Source organism: Procambarus clarkii, chromosome 15, assembly GCF_040958095.1.
Source record: "Procambarus clarkii isolate CNS0578487 chromosome 15, FALCON_Pclarkii_2.0, whole genome shotgun sequence".
Taxonomy (NCBI): domain Eukaryota; kingdom Metazoa; phylum Arthropoda; class Malacostraca; order Decapoda; family Cambaridae; genus Procambarus; species Procambarus clarkii.
The window spans coordinates 37800254-37810738 of record NC_091164.1 but is presented as its reverse complement, the minus strand read 5'-3'; the positions used below and the strand labels follow the sequence as shown (position 1 = coordinate 37810738).

Genomic DNA, 10485 nt, shown 5'->3' with positions numbered 1-10485 from the left:
TACTTCTTCTCAAGGTCGTGTTTTTTGTTAATGGATTTAAGTATTCCCTTTGTAAGCCAAGGATTGTTAAGTCTTTTGCTTGTGACTTGTTTTGTAAGCATAGGACAGTGGGTGTTATAAAGACTAAGAGTTGTTTGTAGAAAAGATTTCACTGCTAGGTTGATGTCCCCTATGTTACCTAACTCGGACTCCCAGTTGACATTATCAGCAGCAGTTATAAAATTGTTTATAGCAGTTTCATTGTGCAGCCTAAAGCTTAACTCCCTTGTCTCTAGAGGTGGTTTGCTAATGTTAGTTAAGAGAAATGTGGGGTAATGGTCTGTAGTGCTATCGGTGATTATACCTGAAGTAAGCGGAGAGGTTATGTTGGTCCAGATGTGATCTAGAGTCGTAGCAGTACTATCAGTGATTCTAGTTGGTCTAGTGATTAAGGGTATGAGGAAGCAGGAATTCATACAGTTGAGGAAGCTAACAGCAGTAGGGTGTTCAGGCTCGCAGAGGTCAATATTAAAGTCCCCTGCGATAATTAGATGGTTTTTGTTCAATCTGTTATCTAGTATTAGATTTCTAAGGTTTGAGTTGAATTCAGACACATCAGTGTTAGGAATTCTATAGACTGCACCCACAGACAGGACAGACTCGGCACCCTTGACTCTGAAACTGGCAAAAATATACTCCCCACAGCAGTCTCTAGTTCTAATTATTTTTAAGCATGTTAGTTCTTGGTGGTAGTAAAGAGCAGTACCACCACCTCTCTGCATTTGACGACAGTTGTGAATTGCCGAGTAGTTAGGCATGTTAAAGAGTTGAGTATTATCCTCTTTCAACCACGTTTCAGTAAGTATAATAAAAGAGAATTTGTTGTCAATAGTTTCAATCAAGGCACTAACATCATCGAAGTGTTTACCTAGGGATCTAACGTTCAAGTTGATTACAGAGATATTGAGATTATCTGATAATACATTGTTTACATCATTTGCTGTAAAATATCTGCAATTTTGATCATTGAAGTGATGATTGTCATAGATAGTGGATAAGAGGTTTAGTTCTGGGTCTATACTTGTCTGCATAAAAAGGCTGATTGCAGGAAAACAAGGTAAGAATGGCAAATTACAAAATAGAAAACAAAGAAAAAAGCAGATTAAAAATTCTAAAGTAAAATAAACTTAATGGTAATTTTAAGTAAAAAGAAAAAAAAAAACTTAATGGGAACTAGGAATGTAAAAAATTAACTAGAATAATTAATAACAATAGATGACCAAAAAAGTAAAAAAAAAAAAAAAAAAACAATTATGAAATCTATAAGATAATAAGCTTGCTTACTATACTATTATAAGTACACTATAATTGAATACTAAAGTTACACTAAAACAAACTGAGGTAGTTTAAATAGAGATACACTCAGGAACATTGGATAATGAAGTTAATACTAGAGGACACAGGCAAAGCCAGTGTACTATGGAACATGGGAGTAAAAAGAAAAAAAAAGACAATAATAAAGATGACAATATTATTCTTTTTATTATTTTTTTTTTCTTTTTTAAACTAAAGTTAAAACCTTTTGAAGGGAAAGGCAGAGCTAGAGTACACAAAGGTAGTTATATGAGATTATAATCTGAATTCAGGCTATACAGCAGCTAACCCACAGTCACTGAGGAAAGAATTAAGGTGAGCTTCTGTGGTTATTGAATAGGTTTTTCCAGTGTCAGTCCTCCTAGCTATAATTTTACCATCTCGCACAAAACAGTGTTTAATTGTAGGGGAATTTTTGCAGAAGCCACGCAGTTTAAAAAAGAGATTTTGCCTGCACCTGGTCAGACATTCATTCACATAAACAGTGGATTTACTAGCAACTGCAGATGAGATAAGATCAGTCTTGCGGGAGCAGCTATCTAATTTTAAACGAATACGCCTATTATTAGTACCAGATGATTTGGTACCCACTCTATAAGCTGCTTTGATGTCATTTTTTTGGATCGAATAATTTAACTTATCCTGCAATACTTTGATCACAATGGCAGCACAGTCTTCACCATCAGTTTCTTGGGGAAAATCACGTGAAGAGATAATTACCGATTCAAGTAGTTTATGTTGGTCTGTCTCGTCTTGGGTAACAGTGTGTTGTTGTTGTAGGTTGTTCAGATGGTTCTCAAACTGTTGCAATATTTCTTCCTGTTTTTTAGTGGTTGCATCTGGATTAAAGTTTGTAACTGTGTTCTTGAGAAGGTTTAATTCTTGTTCGAGGTTGACGACTGTGGTAGATAGATCTTGATTGTTCTTGTTTAAGTCTACAACTTCATTCTGCAAAGATAATAATGAGCCTTGCAGGTTCATTATTAAGGCCGACTGCTCTTTGATTACTGTCATTTGATCTTCATGTACTTGAGTTAATAACTTGAGCCAAGGGTTATCAGCAAAGCGCTTGAAGTCAGAACAAGGGGCAGTAGCTCGTTTAAGTTGATCCATATGGCTACCTAATTGTTGCATGGCCCGTGTCAGAGACGGCGCTGCGCCCAGCTGAGATTGTTTGTTATTGTTGACGGAGGGAGAGTCGGTACCCCCCACGGCGGCCACCGAGGGGGAGATAGCTGAACTAATCATGTTGTTAGCCTGGCTAGTAGGGTTATTCTTGTTAGGTGTGCTATCTTTCTTAAGGGTCTTACCGGCCTTACTTTGCATGATAGCAGGATAAATGTAGGCAGGAACAAATAGGGAAGACTCGTTGATAGGCAGCAGTGAACGTCGGGTACAGCTTCTTAGCTCCAGGGAGCAACACTAATGAGGTCGAAATGAGAGAATTACGGGTTGGTCTTGTTGGTTTTTTTCAATCACATATAGGTCACTGTGTACTTAGCTGCCTTCGGGTGATGCTACATCATTTGTTGGTAGCCGAGAGCTCAAGGATCAGCTGATAAAAGAGGAGGGAGGGCAGGGCCGACAGGTGTTGTTGACGTTCGTTCGTTACTCTATATCGTTGTTTGGTAAGTGTTTGTTGGCATATCCAGTTGTCGCACTTCTCTGCACAAATTATCACAAATTTAAAATATAATGTTAACAAGTAGAATACGTATTTTTAATAAAATCTAACATAACTAGCCAGAAAACATTTAACATTTATTAAAAAATATATGTTTGGAAGTTAAATCGACTTCATATTCAATTTCTTTCTTTATTATGCACCCCATACCCATCCCGTGGGCGGTGGTGTACAGGATTACAGAGGCACATAATCGGTTCAGGAACTGAACCCTCTAGTTCGTTTAGCTAAGCAAATAACAATATATGACGCTAGTTAAAAAATTATCAATGTTGTATACACATGTACACACCCTCATACATACATGTATATATATATATATATATATATATATATATATATATATATATATATATATATATATATATATATATATATATATATATATATATATATATATATATATATATACACATATACATACATATCTAATCACCCACATAATTACACACATCAATAATCTTTGTGTCACAAGTGACATTACAAGAGGCTCACAACAGTCACTATACGAGGCACTTTACATCTATAGTGAGTCACACAGTTACTAGTCTTGCTGCACACCCACCCAACTGGGCGGCAGCTTTACAGTCATGTGCATGCATTACCTATAGTAAGCAAATTTTGGATACTTCGCTAAAATTTCGGGCAGCACATCATTATGAATTAAGTACTTACACATTTCTTGGACACTATTGATGGTGTTATTTCTAAATTCCGCAATTTTTTCACATTCCATTATATAATGACGCAAAGTATGCGAATAGTTATGCTGACAGAGTTTACATTTAGTCAAATGTAAATCAGCAGATGTTACAAACTCCCAGAGGTACTTGTAGCCGAGCCTAAGCCTAGCAGTGGTAACATCTAGAAGTCTGAGTATCTAGTGGGCCATTTTTGGTAAGCAGAACTGGTGCTGTGGGATGAACCAAACGTCGAGTTAAGGGGCCTAAATGAATGCTCATTCATATATGGCCCACTAGATGCGTTCGGAGACCAATATGGGAAGGAATCCACAGGAGACAAACTCTGACTCCATCATTGATTATTTCACTATATCTGTGTCTAGCTTCAGAGATAAGCACGTCACAGTTATGCCTTGGGGAGCTGAGGGCAGTCAAGGATGACAAGGAGTCACTTACAATTAGCGTGTCAACTTTGGATTCATATACGCGCTCTAGTGCAAGGATTATGACAACCAATTCTGTTTGAAGAGTCGAGGCCCAGTTACTTAGACGCGCTCCACACTCATGGGAGATGGAACCATCTCTCCCTGTCACAACAACTGCACTTCCAGCTGCACCATAGGACTGGTGCAAGGATCCATCAGTGTAAATATTTTTGGAAAGGGAGCGCTCTCTGACTAAAGCATCAATTTGGCTTAAGGCATTGTACTTTGCTTCTTGTCGAAGCAAGGACTGTTCTTTAATCAGCTTCTTGGGTGGGAAAGAGGGGACAGTAATTTGGAAAGGAGTGATCTCCCATGGGGCAGGAAAGTGTTGTTGTTGTCTCTCTTGGTAAGGGTGATGAAAGTTATACATTCTGAGCACATTGGCAGTTACGGTAACACATTTGGAGGGATGCTGATCTTCAAGGAAGAAGGCTTGGAGGGCTTCAGTACAGGGGTTAGGGTGGGTTAGCCTAAGCATCTTGATACCAATTAAAGCATTAATTTCAGTGATACGATCACTTACACATGAAATATTCCGTTCCTTCCTCATGTTTAGTAATTTAGTTGTACGGGGGCATCCGAGGATAATCCTCATGGCTTCGTTTTTCATCTTTTCCAACCCTCCAAGCATTCTCTCAGGCACTAGAGCAAGCATGGGTGCAGCATAATCAATCAGTGACCTAATATATGAGAGATACATCATTTTGACAATTCTCACATTTGCACCATAGCTTGGATGGTAGCCTGCCATAGCCTTGAGAGCACGGAGCCTCTCTATACATTGGCGACCCAGTCTGGCTACAACATTGCGGTACAGTAAGGAACCTCAAGACCAAGGAATTTGTATCTGGTTACATAGTCGATGAGAGAGCCATCATGCAACTGCATTTTGCGAACGGCCCCACCCCGTCTGGGTGGGCGTCGGTTCAGGATCTTTGTTTTCTCTACTGAGGTGACCAAGCCTGGTTCATAGGACAATAGTTTTGTTATATATACTCGTTATTCGTTGACATGCGTTCGCTACTTAAACTACCATGTACTGTACTTATGTAAAATCTCCCATGTCTCTTCACTCATCTCACCGAACCCTACAGGCTCTGTGATATATTGTTTAATTAATTGAGATTCACAAATAAAGCTTATAATTGTATATGTTATCAAAAAGGCAGAGCTTAGTTTAGTTCATTTATTATGCACCCCATACCCATCCTATGAGCGATAGTGGAGTGTTACAGAGGCACATAATTGGCTCAGGGACTGAGCCCCACAATTCATATAGCCAAGCAAGTTATAATCTTGATAAGCTAGTTACAAAAATCAATACACATTGTCACATCAACAATGTGCTCGAGACCGACCACAAGTACAGTTTATAATTTAAGCAACTGACATATATGGAGGGCTAGTGTCACAATTGATATGTTTATCCAACACATAACCCCCTCTCCCCCATCCAATAGGCAGCGGTGGATAGGTTACAATCAAGTCGTTTTTTGCGTTTTATTCAGAGATTAGATCTTATTGGGTGAGGAAAGATATTCATATTTTAAAGAAGGCTTCTTGGCTGATGCTCTTTATTGATGGAAAATATACAACCTTTTGAAAATCAATGTTAGTTTGATCTAGATATTGTAATTAACGAAAGTATTTATGTCATCAGAAAGGTAGAAATATAGGCTACATTTAAAATTCTTTGTCATAAATATAACTGAAGTGAAAACGAAGATATATGAGTTTTGATAGTTGATGGCTTGCTCTGAGAGTGTGAAGCCCTGCACACCAGCCAATAAATTGTATAATTAGTTTCCATATATTTTAATAGCAGTGCTTATAAGCAACACATCCATCCTCCATCGTACATATATTGATGTAATGGACAATTGGATAGTAGAATTTGGTATTATTGAATTTGGATAAACCGGCAAAGGTTTTGTTAAATCAAATCAAATGTTTATTCAGGTAAAGTACATACATACAAGGTGAGATACAAACATGTTGTGGGATTTATAGATAGAGCTTGTACATACAATGTCTAAAGCCACTATTACGCCAAGCGTTTCGGGCAAGGTTGGCCCGAACCTTTGTATTTGTTTCTCATAAAACCTAACCTAACTTACCATCCAAGGTCTAATACATGCTAACTGAGGCCACATATAGTACATATATATACTAGGCCTAGGAATATATATGTGTTTGGTTTTAGCTGTATTTTTTCCGGACTATAAGGTGAATAGTACCAAGTTCTACTATGTAATTGTCCATTACGTCAATATTTAATTTATATGTACGATGCTCTACATAGTTACAAAATGTACAGGAGGATGGATTGTATTCATTAGAGATAAAAACATTTCTTTTGGTTTGTTATGGTAGGAAAAAATTAGACTGTAGCAGAGCGTAGTTTCGATCTACGGACCTCTAGTTGGATTATGGGTCCAGCATGCTTCCACTGCGCCACTCTGCTCCACAATACATAGTTATATGACTCTCAATATTAATAATTAGTATAATGTAGTATTAGCAAATTACAAAATGGTATAAGTTTTATGATTTAATAAATATTGTCAATATACTTTGTTATTAATTTTAGCTCTTTGAAGGGAAGGGAAGGAATGGCACCCAACCACTTGGACGGTCTGGATTGAACGCCGACCTGCAAGAAGCGAGACCGTCCCTCTACCGTCCGACCTAAGTTGTTTGACACTTTGAGTTTATTTCAATGGGTTATGAAAACAAACATTTAAAAAGTCAAATGTTTCCGCCCGGAATCGAACCGGGGACCTTGCGCGTGTGAGGCGCACGTGATAACCACTACACTACGGAAACCTGAAGTATAGTGACCTGTTATTATATGGACCAAATCCGGTTAATTGCTACCGAAGATACACATAGTTTTCTTCAGCGATATAATATGATCAAAACATATTGCTTGAGTAATTATATAAATTAAACAAGGTTTAATAACGAAAATAGAGAGAAAATCCTGTTTTATATGTGTACGGCGTGTGTGACGTCACGATAACATGAGAGGTTTAGTTTAGTTTAGTTCACTTATTATGCACCCCATACCCATCTTGTGGGAGGTAGTGGAAGGGGTTACAGAGGCACATAATGGGCTCAGGGACTGAACCCCACAATTCACTTAGTTAAGCAAGTTACAATCTTGATGAGCTAGTTACAAAATTCAGTATAAGTCGTCACATCATAAATGGGTTCATGATCGACCACAAGTACGGTTTCTAAATTAGGCAACTGACATATGTGGAGAGCTAGTGTCACAATTGATATGTTTGTCCTGCATACCGCCCCCCCCCCTCCAGTGGGCAGCGGTGGATAGCTTAGAATCATTTATCAATTCTGATAGAAATTACCTACATAAAATTATCTGTTAGATTAAGGACCTGCCCGAAACGCTGCGCGTACTAGTGGCTTTACAAGAATGTAAATACTGTACTATTCAATGTATTCTCACAAACCCAATGTACCTTCTTGTATATATATATATATATATATATATATATATATATATATATATATATATATATATATATATATAAATAAAATAAATAAATCACTCAGTTACTGCCTACAGTTAGCAAACTGGGGATATTTGGCTAAAATTTCTGGTAGCAGATCATTTTGAATTAAATATTTACAGGATTACAGGACACTAGAGACAGGTAAATTCAGGTACAAATCTCCCACGTTCGTTATTGTGCCTTTATTTTTTAACATATAGCTAGCTCAACCTGTAATTTGTAATTACTTATATTGAAGGGGGTAGTAAGACACTGCTATATACCTACATTTGTATTGAAAAAAACATTATTAATACATTAAAACAATATCGTAGCAGAGCGTAGTTTCGATCTACGGACCTCTGGGTTATGGGCCGAGCACGCTTCCACTGCGCCACTCTGCTGCTCATATTAGTTGGATGATACATTTTATACATCTTTTATAATATTATAATTGGTAATATTTTCTTCATAAATAAAAGTATCAGTGTTTCTGCGCAGTAACGCACCAGTATGTACTGATCTTGCGCATGGGATGCGCACATCATGGCTACTGTGCACAGCCAGCTGCGTATGACATACATCATAGCATGGGTATGTGATCACTGCTGCACACGATGGGTATGGGTTCACTACCACTCATGAACAGGACATGTATTGGAGGCACTAACGCTCACAGGATAGGTATACATGGGGTCTACAGGATAAGTATGGGATCCACTCAGCCCTGGAGGCTGATCTGTCGTGTTTGTTGAGGTCTATAGCAACTCTTCTTGCATGTAAACATTCCAAGCATAAGAATTATATTTAGTGTCTGGACCGAGATTCATCAGTCAGTTACGCAAGTACTTACCCAGCAAACATTTTCATGTTTTTAAAACATCCTAAAAACGACATTTCATTGTTTTCAGCACGTTTATAATTACGTTTAGAAAAGGTTTTTTGAGAACTTTTATATACAACCTTAGAACGTAAATAATTAACATTTCTAAAAACTTTTTTATAATCTTTTAATTACCTACATTAAAACGTTTAGGGTAAATTAGGGTATAATAATTTTTTAATTCATATCTGAAATAGAAAGGGAGAGAAAGAAAGAAGACATATCTGAGAAAGAAATGGACATCCTATATATGTATGTGCAAATTACAAATAAATAGGGTACAAAAAGAGAATTAAAATATTATATTTATTTAATTAAGAATGAGTAATACAACAAAATATATGTAATAGCTCGAAATATATAGACTATATCTATAACAGAATATAAAAGTAAAAATTTACAAATCTATAAAAATCTATATATGCAATATGTGAACACAATAGATTTTGTGATCAAGCAGCCTGTGATTCATGTCATGCTGAGATCAGTCTGACGTAATAAGCAGTTATTGTTACTTAAAACTAAAACAAGTAAAATTTTCCGAGTATACATATAACACTATAGTTTTTCTATGACTAATAATAAAAATCTATTAATCAAAAGTTTAGGACTAATTAACTAAAAATAAAAATCTACAAGTGAATGTAAGCAGTCAAGTATAATATTCATGTAGAAAGAGAAAGAAAAAGAGAGAGAGAAGGAAAGAAAGAGAAAGAAAGAAAGGGAGAAAGAGAGAGAGAAAGAAAAGAAAAAAGTCATGTATAATATTTATATTAGCACCATGCAATATAACTTAGATTAAGTAAAAATCTCAGACATTTTTAAATCAAATGAAATATGAGAGCCAGAGAGAGAGAGCGAGAGCCAGAGAGAGAGCGTGAGCCAGAGCCAGAGCCAGAGAGAGAGTCAGAGCCAGAGAGAGAGAGAGAGAGAGAGCCAGAGCCAGAGAGAAAGAGAGAGCCAGAGAGAAAGAGAGAGCCAGAGAGAGAGAGAGAGAGAGAGCCAGAGCCAGAGAGAGAGAGAGACAGAGCCAGAGAGAGAGCCAGAGCCAGAGAGAGAGAGCGTGAGCCAGAGCCAGAGAGAGTGAGTCAGAGCTAGAGAGAGAGTCAGAGCCAGAGAGAGAGAGCCAGAGAGAGAGAGAGAGCCAGAGAGAGAGCCAGAGAGAGAGAGAGCCAGAGAGCGAGACAGCCAGAGAGCGAGAGCCAGAGAGAGCGAGAGCGAGAGAGCCAGAGAAAGAGAGAAAGAGAGGGGGAGAGAGAGGGCCAGAGCCAGAGAGAGAGAGAGAGAGCCAGAGAGAAAGAGAGAGCCAGAGAGAAAGAGAGAGCCAGAGAGAAAGAGAGAGCCAGAGAGAGAGAGAGCCAGAGAGAGAGAGAGAGCCAGAGAGAGAGAGCCAGAGCCAGAGAGAGAGAGAGAGAGCCAGAGAGAGAGAGCGTGAGCCAGAGCCAGAGAGAGCGTGAGCCAGAGCCAGAGAGAGAGTCAGAGCCAGAGAGAGAGAGAGCCAGAGAGAGAGAGCCAGAGAGAGCGAGAGCCAGAGAGAGCGAGAGCCAGAGAGAGCCAGAGAAAGAGAGGGGGAGAGAGAGAGAGAGAGAGAGGGCCAGAGCCAGAGAGAGAGAGCCAGAGACAGAGAGGGAGAGAGCCAGAGAGAAAGAGAGAGCCAGAGAGAGAGAGAGAGACAGAGCCAGAGAGAGAGAGAGAGAGAGAGAGAGAGCCAGAGAGAGAGAGTAAGAGAGCCAGAGAGAGAGAGAGAGCCAGAGAGAGAGCAAGAGAGCCAGAGAGAGAGCATGAGAGCCAGAGAGAGCATGAGAGCCAGAGAGAGCAAGAGAGCCAGCAAGAGAGAGAGAGAGAGAGCCAGAGAGAGAGAGAGCAAGAGAGCCAGAGC

General features: G+C 38.6%; 1 non-coding gene across 1 annotated transcript; it reads right to left on the bottom strand.

Moving 5' to 3' along the window:
- Window positions 1-6958: 6958 nt before the first annotated feature.
- Window positions 6959-7031, bottom strand: TRNAV-CAC (transfer RNA valine (anticodon CAC)). Its single transcript has one exon. It is a non-coding gene; the product is annotated as a tRNA-Val (tRNA).
- Window positions 7032-10485: the final 3454 nt, after the last annotated feature.